Raw genomic sequence first — 12,757 nt, 5'->3', positions numbered from 1 at the left:
AACTGAAGGCAATATGATTCTAATTGGTGTCAGTATAATATGTGGAGGACTGGTGAGTCTACTTACATTCTAGGAGGTAGGACAATAGTGATGAAGTTTTCTGACTGAGGAGTGAGAACCGAGGGTAGTTACAAAAGATTTAAACAGACTTCTCCCTCCTCCCTGGTGGTTTTTGAGTGAGAATTGCTGTGAGTGCTTGGGTGGAAGAGGGGAAGGCTGCCCTGTCTCCCATGCTGCTGAGTGTATGGTACCTGTTTCTTTTGTATTTATTTTTTCTTGTTTGTTTTGTTGTGGCTCATTTGTTTCAATCATGTCTGACTTTTCATGACCGTATTTGAGATTTTCTTGGCAAAGATACTGGAGTGGTTTGCCATTTCCCTCTCTTGTTACAGATGAGAAAATTCTGGCAAACAGGGTTAAGTGACTTGCCCAGGGTCACATAACTAATAAGTGTCTGAGGTTGGATTTCAAATCAGGTCCTCCTGACTCCATGCCTAGTACTCTATCCACTGTGCCACCCAGCTGCCCTAATTAGGTGAATGAGTATACAGAGACAAAATGGTCCAGATTTTGACCTTGATGAGCTTCAAAGGGACCCCTTAGCTGCCAAAACTGGTGGCAAAGATCACCACAGTCTGTGGTGGAAGTCCTTGAGTCCAGCAAAAAACTACCTCTGAAAAGCAGCTTGGTTGACACAGTCCAGCAGTGGATTGCCCTATCAGAGAAGATATTGTAGCCTGTAAGGACTTAGCTAGCTCAGTTGAGTAAAGGAACTCTATCACAACGGCAAGCTTCAAAGTGAACTTGGCAGGGATTCAGTGGAGGGACAAAAAGACTCCAGGTGCTTAGTCATGAGGAGGGTAGGCCCTCACTTCACATGACATGTATATGTGTTTATATGTATATGTGGATATGTATACACACGCATATATACTTGACTAGCTTTATATTTTAATTTTTAACTTACTCTCCCCAGCATTTAATTATATGAGAGTGTGAGCAATAGTATTAGAATATCCTACCCCTTTACGGTTACCCTTAGAGTCCCAGGAGAATAAGAATAAATTGCCCACAGGGGACCCAACCTACCAGTTTGGGAATGGAGAGAGTTAGCAAACCCAGAAGTTAATCTCTCTTGATCCCTGAGGTGCCAGAGACCAAATTCTGAAAAATAAAGGCATCATCTCTAGATTTGGGGAGATGAAAGCCAAGTCTATGTGGTCGAAGACTGGTACAGTACAAAGAGTATAAGATTTGGAGTCAGAAGACCTGGGTTCCAATCCTGACTGTACCTTTCACTACTTGAGCGACCTTGGGATCAAGTCATTTCATCTCTCTGGGTCTTAATATCCTGAGTTAGGAGATGAATTAGATAATTTTGAAGGTCTCTCTGAGCTTTAGAACCTATGATCCTGTGTTTGACCAGTGTCTATAACCCTGGTTTCAGAGTCATGTAGGTTTATAGAGAAGGTGATTTCTTACTCTGACTGTGACCAGGCATTTGTATATTCTGGCTTTTCTAGTTTGATTTTCAAAAGGCTTCTCAAAAAATCTGTGTCAATGAAAAGAAAGTTCTTCTTTTATCTTCCATAGCAAACATAGTTGAGAACATTAGAATGAAAGAATGCCTGGATTCACTTATTGGATTCTCTGTTGAATATCTGTATAACAGTCAAAATCACTCCCTTTCCTGATCTTCAGTTCTGTCTCTTTAACGTGGAAATTCTCATCATTGTTTCCTTTTTGTGGAAATGACCTTGTCATAGGAAAGCTGTCAGTGTTCCTCAAAGCCTGTGCTGGGGGTGTACAATTTGTACTTGTGGAGGGAGGGAGAGACCAGCAGACCTCTAAATTATGTTGAAGTACTTGTATGCATATGCACAGTGGATTGGCCTCTTAGGCCTGTCCCTGGCCTTCTGGGGTGGGTGGGTGGTTGGTAGTGTTATTCCACCCAGTTCCCCTGATCTTTCCAAGTAAGTGTAAATTTTAGTGAGATGTGTTGGAAGTGATCTGAGTTCCTTAGAAAGAGAGATGATATGTTAATTTGTATCTGTATCATTTTATAGAGAAAGCTCAGGGTGGGGAGGGAAGAAGGATATAGGTATGTATATATAGTGTCCCAAAAAGCATTGAATCACTTAATATTATTAGCTAATAGCTGAAAATGGTACTAAAACTTTGGGGCAGGGCAGCTAAGTGGTGCAGTGGATAGAGCACTGGGCCTGGAATGAGGAAGCCTGAATTTAGATCTGGAAGCAGACACTAGCTGTGTGACCCTGGGCAAGTCACACTGCTTGCCTCAGTTTCTTCATTTGTAAAATGATCTGGAGAAGGAAATGGCAAACCACTCCAGTATCTTGGCAAAGAAAGCCCAATGAGGTCCCTGAGTTGGACACTACTGAAATGACTGAACAACAACAAAGACTTTGGGGATATCTATGTTATGCACAATTATAATCAAACTAGGCCCTGGAGCTGTCAAGATATGGGTATGTCATTAAATCTCAGTAGCCTCTATCTTCTGTGAGGATGAACTGTATAGTTGAGGATGAGAAAGGACTGTAATATTGGGGTCAATGTTGAGATCATTCTTGGTTGAAATTGGGAAGCTCTCTGTCAGACGAGTCCCTGTTGAGTACTTGTTCCTGTCACCAGGTTGGGCCTCAGAAAAATTCCATTTGATTTATATGTTTTTGCTCATCCCTAAGTGTAGGTGCTTGGATGCTCAGAGATCTCTGAGAAACAGTTTTTCTAAGAAAGGGGCTTGGAAGTGGATAACGCTGGGAGCCTGTCACTTCTCAGCTTTACAGGAGCTCTGAATTCTTCCAGCCATGCGGTATGGCACCTGAGATTATGTAAATCTCTTTATACAGCCTTATGCATAAACCCAATGGGGTGTGTTCCATGTGAATGTGCCTGAATGGATGCAAGTTTCATAACTGTGACTGTAGGAATGCATGCATGCTTGTGTACTGAAATCTCTGTGTGCATTCATGCGTCTGTTTTTGTCTCATAGCTTGTCTGTGCATATGTGTCGGCCTGATTGCACTTTAGGAGCGAGCTCTGCTTACCTAACTAGGACTGTTTCTGTTGCCAGTGGAGGAAACCCATCCGGTGTGAGCCACAGGCCTAGGTAACTATGGCAACAGATGCTTATCAAGCCCTGGAAAGGATGTGTGAGGCTGGGGCATATACAGGGTGAGCTTGGTGCATCTCGTTGTGGGGGGAGGTGCACACCAGGTGAAAAGATAAAGTTTAAAGAGTAGATGATGCTTAGAAAAAGCCATCGTAAATAATAATAAGATCTTGAGCTTATATGGATTCTCGGCATATTGCGGGGGAAAAGCAAAAACCTTGGCCTGGCAAGTCAGGAGATTATATACCTCTGGCTCTGTCATTAATTTGCTGTGTGTGGTTTAGGGCAACCCAGTTAAACCTTCCTGAGCCACAGTTTACTCATCTATAAAACGGGAATATAGATTCTGCCCCTTCCTTCTTTCACAGGGCTGTTGTGAAGATAAAATGAAATAATAGTTGTTATTGTTACTTGAAAATAATTTCCCTAAGGAAAAGTAATCTTCTTCCATGATGGTGCTTCCTAGAGGTGAATCCTTCTATTTTACAGATGAGGGAAAACAAAGGTATTTAAAAAGATCCAGGACTAAGTTTCCCACAGTGTCATACTCTCCCATAAACCAGCAGGTGCTCCTGTTCTGTCCCAGGAGTAAATTAAAAGATTGAGAACAGTCCAGAGGAAGTGGTGGTAGTGTTGGTGGGGATTTTGACATGAGGCCATTAATCAGTGGGGTACCCAGCTGGAGGGAAAAACTGGAGCCAGGGGCTCAGCCAGCTTCTGAAAGAGAATAATTTATTGGCATCAACAAATAGTACTTCAGTAGAAGAAAAGCTGGCTGGAATCAAGCTTCAAGAATTTACCAATCTTCCAGCCTCGGGGCAGAAGCCTGGAGGATGTTCCCACCAGTGAAGTCTGGGGGATAATCTAAACTACAGAAGCAATGAGCCCACCCCACCCCCCTCCTCACCTACACCTGGAAAGAACCCTGATGTTTCTTGCTGTTTTCTGACAGTTGGTTTTAATAGCTCCTAAAAAAACCCTCCCTTTTCCTGATTCTTTTCTTACCTATTCACTAGAGAACTAAATCTAAATTCTCAAGGACTCTTAGATCTTAGACTCCTTTTTCTTCCATATACTCCCTCCCACCTCTGGAGTGGGGTAAAGGGGAGCTGCCCTGGAGATAAAAGTCTCCCTGCTTAGAGGAATTATTCAGACTCACCAGCCACCTAGGGATGTTAGAGAGCTCATGCACTCCCCCTTCTGGTTTCATGTGAATGACTGCTTCTAGCGTCAAGGAGAGATGGGGGTATCTTGAAAAGTAGATTCACACTATGTGAACCTCAAGCCCAACCATTCTATCATAAAAATCATAGAACTCTAGAATTGGAGTGGGCTTTAGAGCTCAGCAATCATCAAACCTCATGATCTCAGCTGTAAGGAACTTTAAAGGGACCTTCAAGTCCAATCTTTTGAATTTTGGAGGCAGTTTGATATCACCCCTTCAGACTGATTCCGTTGGCAACGTTTCAGTCAAATGAGGCCATCGCTTGATTTACAAGCTCAGGAATTATTTTCCTCTAGTTTTAGGATGCACTATAAGAGAGGCAAATTAGCCCTGGGCTTTAGAGTCAGAGGATGGGGTTCAATCTCAGCTCTGTCACTTGCTAACTGTACACATCACCTCACCTCTCTTGGCCTCAGTTGTCTTATTTCTCAAATGATAAGCTTGGGCTAGATAACCTCTGAGGTCCCTTCCAACTCTTTTAAAGATTTAACATATTTTTTTCCCTAGTTACTTGTAAAAACAATTGTTAACATTTGTTTTACATTTTTTTTGAGTTACAAATTCTCCTTCCCCCTCATTGAGAAGGCAAGCAGTTTTATATATTCATGTGCAGTCATGAAAAAATATTTCTATGTTAGTCATGTTGTAAGAAAACAGATACCCTCCCCTCCAAATAAAGAAAGTGAAGAAAAAGTGTGCTTTGATCTGCATTCGATCTCCATTTGTTCCTTCTCTGGGTGGATAGCATTTTTCATCATAAGCTCATCAGCCCATCAGAATCGTCTTGGATCATTGTGTTGCTGAGGATAGCTAAGACATTCACAGTTGATCATCTTACAATATTGCTGTTACTGTATACAGTGATCTGGTTCTGCTCATTTCCCTCTGCATCAGTTCGTGTGAGTCCAGGTTTTCTTGAGAGCATCCTACTTATGATTTTTTATCGCCCAATAGTATTCCATCACAATCATATACAACAGCCTGTTCAGCCATCCCCCAGTTGATGAGCATCCCCTCAATTTCTAATTCTTTGCTACCACAAAAAGAGTTGCTAAAGATATATTTTGTACTTTTCCCTTCTAACTCTAAATCTATGATTCTATGGATTTTTTTCTTTTTCTCATATGGTTTACCCATCTCAGGCTTTGGTTTCTTTTGGGTCATGTGAAAGAAAATGGGTACAAAGAGCATTCTTTAGAAGTCAAAAGATTGGAATTTGTGTATTGACTCTTACTAACTGTGTGACCTTGGGATAATTTACTTCATCTCAGTTTCCATCTCTATAAAGTGAGGATATTGTACTAGATGATGTCTGTGTCTCTTTCTGCTTTGACAGTTCAGGTTTTTAATCTCCTGAGTTTACAGCAATTGATTACCCAGGAATATGAAAGGCATTGTGAAGAATACACTTCTACTATAATCTCTAAAATGAGTATTCCACATGAGGATAATTGTAAACTTTAGATTGGCTATAATGGTGATAATAGGAGATGGACCAAAAAAGTCCAGCAAATTCAGCACACTGTTAATAAGTGCCTGCTTAAAAAATACTTATTTGTATAATATTTTCCTCACGATGAGCCTATGAGGAAGGTAGTATGAGTCCTAATACTGCCATATTACAGAAGAAGAAATTGAGGCTCTGAGAGCTTGTGACTTGTCCAAGGTTATATATCACTGTCTGAGTAAGGATTCCAACCCAGGTCTCCACTATTCCATGTGGCCCCTGTTATGGGCAAAAGACTTCCATACCTTCCCACAAGGTGAGTAACAGGAGGGATAAAGAAAAGGAAAGGGCCTGAATGATCTCCATAGGTTAGAAAACTCAACAAACATGTAGCTCAGGCTCTGCTCCCACTCTCCCAACACCATGCGGTCTAGCAGGTTGGGTCACCAGAGTTCACTTACTTCTCCCCTTAGGGTTTTAGGATTGACCTTGAGGATTGGTTGTATCTTTCTGGTATTTATGTATTTTCCCCTAAGGTTAATCAATGAGTTAATAAATCCCCAATATCAATTGTGAGGTGATCTTTCCTCATTATCAATCAGTTTACATTAATTTGCCTTCACAGAGGGGTATTTACTGAGAGGGGCAGCTAGGTGGTGCAGTGGATAGAGCACCAGTGCAAGAGTCAGGAGGATCTGAGTTCAAATGTCACCTCAGACATTTGACACTCACTAGCTGTGTGACTTTGGGCAAGTCACTTAACCCCAATTGCCTCATCCTGGGTCATCTCCAGTCATCCTGATGAATATCTGGTCACTGGATTCAGATGGCTCTGGAGGAGAAGTGAGGCTGGTGACCTGCACAGCCCTCCCTCACTCAAAACAAAGTCAAGTGCAAGTCATGTCATTATTTCTCTGATGGCATGGTCTTCTTCGGCAACGAAGGACAAACACACACACGTTTACTGAGACGATATAGTATAAACAGAAATACTACAACCTCCCAAACAGAGAGCACCTCTCCTTTTACTACCATTATCCCTAGGGAAAGTGGGTTCAAGCTTAAAGTCATTGCTACAAACATTTCTACTACCAAGTGGGACCCAGCTGATGAAGTGACTCCTTTGCTTGCAGGATGTGACACCTTAGCTTCCAGGTTGATTCACAGTTGGCTGGGTGCTTCTTTCAACTACTCACTGGGATTGGTTGCTGTGGTTGCATACTGTGTGGTGGACTCCAGCTATTGCATCACTGGTGGCTCCTGTGACCTTTTGAACATATCATTCTCTGATACTCACTCACAAAAGAATAGACATACCAGTGACAAGAGAACAAAACACCATGCATCATAGCCTCATGATGGTTTGGGTCAGAGAAAAGGCAGCTGCAGTAGTGCTTGCCACTGCCTGCTACCTTCCTCCCAGGAGTAGGGAGAGCATTTTCCCCCCTCACACAAAAGCCAACAGGAATGGAGTGTTCTTCTGTCTCTACAAGCCTTTTTAAAAATGCACATTCCATTCTGGGTTAGCAGCCAATTAAAAGCCTTTTGTTTTTTTATTACTGTAAGCCAACAGGAAACAGAAAATGCTTCTACGTGCTCTTTGGTAGGGAGGGAAAAGACCCCTCCATCACACATTTCTAGAAGCAGGCTTATCAAGCCTCCACATGGATTTGCAGCAGACAGTGAATATTGAGCATGCTTTAAGGATTGGGCCTTTATTGACCAGTTTCCTCATTATGTTTAAATTGCCGAACATGGATTGAATTTGCATTTATTCAACATCAAAACATCTAACTAATTCATTAAAACAGTCACCTGAATTTTTTGGGGGGCAAGACAAAATGATGACCAGCATCTGGATAGAATGATTATATAAATGTTAACTAGGCTATCATCATCATTATCTCTTTGTTCTTTTTTAATTTAATTTTTTACTTAGAATCTAAGACATTAAAAAATGAACGTTTCCTCATCTGAACTCATGTTCATAGATTGGATGGAAACACTATTCCTTACCATTTGCTTTTAAAAAAATATAAAACAAATATAGTACTTTGAAAACTCCCCTGTTTGTGCTTTCTTCTAAACTTCTTTCATTCCCCTCCGTGTTGTTTTTTTAAATGTTTTAATGGCTCTTCTCGTTTGTCTTTCCTGTTTTTCTTTTCCTTTTTTAATTGACATTATTACTCCCATCTCTTGCTGCTCTCTTTTCTTAAAAATACTTAAAAATAGAAATAACCATGCAATACTTATAAGAAATAAACATAGTCAAACAAGACAAATTCACATAGTGGTCATGTTCAAAAATGTGAATGTCCTTCTGTACCTTAAGTCTATCAAATCTGTTAGGAGAGGTGCCCCTGGAGTGGTTATTGCTTTGATTAGAATTCTGAAGTCTTTCAAAGTTGTTATTTTTTTTTAAATAATTTTTTGTCACTGTGTAAATTGTTCTCATGGCTATATACAGTTAACTGTGTATTAGTTTCTACTTCTCTGGATTCTCTGAAATCATCTTTCTTCCTAATTTCTTATTAGCACAATAATGTTCTATTACATTTATGTACTACAGTTTGTACATCCATTCCCCAGGTGATGGACACTCCCTTAGTTTATAGCTCTTTTTTTTTTCTTTTAATCAACCCTTTAGGATTAGGAAATTTACTTTCCTTCCGATCATTCCTTCCCTTTCATCCTCTTCCTTCTTAACCCTTCCTCTTCCTGTCCCCATCCATTTCCCTATGTGATTTGATTTATTTCTGCAACACATATATTCTCTCTCTCTCTCTTTTCCTTCCCCCCTCTCTTCTCCCTCTCCCTCTCCCTCACCCAGATTCTTCTGCTGACTTCTACCTGCCAGGCCTAAGCCCCCCAGGATCTTTGAAGTTCAGAGCATTGAGATTAGGTCTTAAGGATCCTCTATGGTATCTTAGGACAGAGTTCTAGGGATTTTAGAGCCATTGGTCCTGGCATGTTCTGGTCTGAGTGCTTCCATACCCAGCATGATTGTTACTGATCTCTGAAACTGTCTTCCCTGGGATGTCTAAGGGAGTTCTTGACTTTTGCTGCCTTGACATACAGATCCTTATAGGCTGTTCCTGTCTCTGGCACATATTTAGTCATGCTGGGAGGCTACCACTTTTTTTTATCTATGCTGGTATAGTTACTGGCTTTTCTAATGAGACCCCTTACCTGTTGTTTGGGAACTTACTAATTTTTTTTTTGCAGTTCTGCAGGTGATGAAATCACTATAATTTCTTATTGGATTTCTTGATTATTTATTTGACTTGGGATTCTTTTGAGGTTTTTGCTAGACTAGGTATATGGGAGCTGGATTACCTCATCAGGCAGCCGACTTTGATAGAAGTTTTATCTTTTTTTCTTCTTTTTAAAGGGGATATGTAGTAAAAAGAAACTTTTTTTTAGTAGAATAAAAGTTATAGAATATCTTCTATAGACTTCCTGAAAGCATACTCAGTACAACTCCAGTAATAAACAGGATAACAGAGATGATATATGCTTGATATGATTTTGATTTTCCTTAATAGAATTCTATATTCTGAATTTTTTTTTTTGTTGTAATACAGCTTAGAGAGTATGAGTATTTGGTATGGTAACATGTATTAAAAATGTTGTTGTTAAGTTTTTTATGGATCAATGTTATATCTTAACATTTATGGGGTGCATTTCTGTTTGTGATAATGGTCTCATTCCAGTACAATTTATTGGTTGAATTCTTCAGGATATTTTGAAGTTTGTGTTTGTAGTATGGGGATTTGATATCTCCTACTTCATAAAAGATAGTCAGATACTGATATATAGTTCTAGCTGCCAGGTCATGCTTTCATACCTTCATTAGGTTCTAACATTTTCTAGCCAGCTGTGATGTATTTATTTGTTGAGTTTTCAAGGATATATTGAGGTTTATATTTGTAGTATGGGGATTTGTCCTAGTTTCAAATCTTTGATGAAATAAGAAAACAAATATAGAGGTTGTGGTACCTCAGAGCAAGTGGAAATTTTTATCTTGTTGACTTTGGAGGTGTTGAATGTACACCAGACTCCTATTTGAACATTACTAATTATTATGGGAATTTGAATATGTCATACCAAAATATATTAATGATTCATTTAAAGCATGCAAAAAACTTTACATGGCTTTTCTCATTTGAACTTTATCACAACCCCCTGAGTCTTCCCCCCCCCCAATCTTCCCCCACTTCCTGAAGGCCAGGATTGTTCCATTTCAGCTTTCCTCCCTAGGGTTTTTGTTACCCTTAAGGGATTGATTAAGGTGTCTAGGCTCTCTGCAGATGGCTTCAACCCCTCCTCATTTGTAGGGAGACTCCCCTGTACCCCAGCTCTTTTAGTCATTAATAGCTGACAGTTTTTACACAGAAATATTTACCTCAGAAGGGGTAGCTGGTGGCACAGTGATAGAGTGCCAGAACTAGAATCAGGAATATTCATCTTCTTGAGTTCAAATCTGACTTTACACACTTACCAGTTGTGTGTCCTGGGCAAGTCACTTAACCTTGTTTACCTCAGTTTCCTGATCTGTAAAATGAACTGGAAAAGGAAATGGCAAACCAGTCCAGTATATTTGCCAAGAAAACCCCAAATGAGGTCACAAAGAGTTGGATATGACTAATCAGCAAAATAACAAAAATTTTACTTTGGAAGGTGTAATCACAAATATGCAAACTTACTCCTCCATCATATGGAGGGCATAATCCTCCTCCTCCGCTGCACCACCTCTGGAGAGGGGAAGGGCATTAGGTTGATACCTTAGCTTGGTTACTATAGATTATAATTCCGGTTTCAAGTACAAATCTCCCCTTGGGCTTTTGTCTTAGGCACCCTGACTTCTCAGGACTTCCATCCCAGGACTGGTGATGTGACATATCCAAGATGACATCCTGGTAACATACTGACACTAGGGTATGAGTCATTTACTCATGCTTGCATTGTACCTGCAAGTCTTACTCTAGGATTGCTATGGCTTGAATTTCAGGGTTCCATGGGAATCATTTCTGGTACCTAAAACTGAGAACAAACACCCCCAGGCTTATTTCTCGAAGCCAAAGTAAAAAGAGAGGGAGCAGAAGAAGAAAGTCCTTCCCACTTACTGGTTCAGTTCATGGCATCCTGGCTGTGAGTGAACTGGGATCTTTATCTTCTAGCTGTAGCAGGTAAATAGCCTAAAAGAACACAACAGGAAAAAAAAGTTCATGATGTTTGGTCTTGCCAATTTTAACTTTGGCAGACAGCCAAGCTAAGAAGGCTCCCTCCACCGATGTGAGAGGGAACAAAGGCCTCCATGTTAGGTAGTCTGGACATGCCCTGAAGGCTTCTCAAGGGCACCTCCATCTTAGGCAAACTGGGCATTTTCAGGAAACCCAGACTACATAGGTTTTTTGAGTTGCTCATTGTTATATAGCTAGTAAGAACCAGAAGCAATATTTAAATTTAGGCCTTCCTGATTTCAAGTTCAATATTCTATTGTATCATTTATGCCATACTAATGTGTAACAGCAGGACCCATTAAATACATACTATAATAGCCACAATGTAGTTTCATCTCAGATTTCCTCTTTAAAAATAAAGTATGAATTCGACAGAGTAGAGAAAGCACTCAGCTGAGCTCTCCCAATACTCCCTTCCAAACAACTTTAAGATAATACCTCAAATAGAATTCTGGAGTGGCAGAGCCAACAAAAAGGTCAGAGTGAGATATTCTTCCAGCCCAAGACAGTTTAGGAGGTTGGAAAGAGAGATCTATGACACGGTGGTAGTGGCTGGTTGGAGTCTATGTGGATGAAACACAGTGGTAAGATTAGGTGGTGGCAAGAGAATCAGTAGCAGCTTTGGGGGGCTTTCAAAGTAGAATCAGAAAGGGAACCTAGCAACTGAAAGAGATTACAGGAGACCCTTGTGCTAGCACTGGACAGAGGACCAGATGCTGGTTGGCAGCTCCTCTACCTGTATCCATTTCTGGGTCATAGTTCAAGGTCAAAGAGGAGCACTTTCAGTCAGGACAGAGCAGGAGCCCTGAAAGACATTTTCACTTTTGGTCACAAGGGATCAGGAATGCTGAGGAATAATATTCCAAATGACTAGAACTAGCTCTAAAAACAGCAGTGTGAAAAAGCCTGAAGCTTGAGATAGTACCCCCCCCCATCTCCCCCCAACCATAGGAACAGAGCCCAATTTTAACATAAAGTTCAAAATCAAGAACTAGGTTGGAACAATGAGAAAACAACATAAAACAAACTTAACCATAAAAATCTACTGTGGTGACAGAGAAGATCAAGACCCAAATTCAAAAGAAGACAAAAATGTTTTGAGTTCAAATGATGTCAAAACAGCTACAAGCAAAGCTCAAAGGAAAAACAATGTTGATTGGACACTGTCCCAACAAGACTTCCTGGAAGAGCTAAAAAGTGATTCTCAAAATCAAATATGAGTAGTAGAGAAAAAATTAGGTAAAGAAACCAAAGCAAAAAAAGAAAATTATGAAAAGACAATTAAGAGCATGGTAAAAGAGGCACAAAAATACTAATGAAACCAATGCCTTAAAACCAGAATTGGCCAAATGGAAAAAAAAGAGCTACAAAAACTCACTGATGAAAATAACTCTATAAAAAGAATGGGTCAAATGAAAAAAAAAGCTACAAAAGCTCACTGAAGAAAATAATTCATTAAAAATGAGAATTGTGCAAATATAAGCTTGAGACATGAAAAAACAATCCAGCAAAGTTAAAAGAATGAAAAATGCAAGAAAATATAAAATATCTCATTTTTAAAAATCAACCTGGAAAATAGATTGAGGAGAGATAATTTAAGAATTATTGAACTACTTAAAAACCATGATCAAAGAAAGGACTTAGATATCATATTTCAAGAAGTCAACAAGGAAAACTACCCTGATTCCAAAATGAAAACTCCCGGG

Source organism: Notamacropus eugenii, chromosome 2, assembly GCF_028372415.1.
Source record: "Notamacropus eugenii isolate mMacEug1 chromosome 2, mMacEug1.pri_v2, whole genome shotgun sequence".
Taxonomy (NCBI): domain Eukaryota; kingdom Metazoa; phylum Chordata; class Mammalia; order Diprotodontia; family Macropodidae; genus Notamacropus; species Notamacropus eugenii.
Note: the sequence above shows the minus strand (reverse complement) of the source record.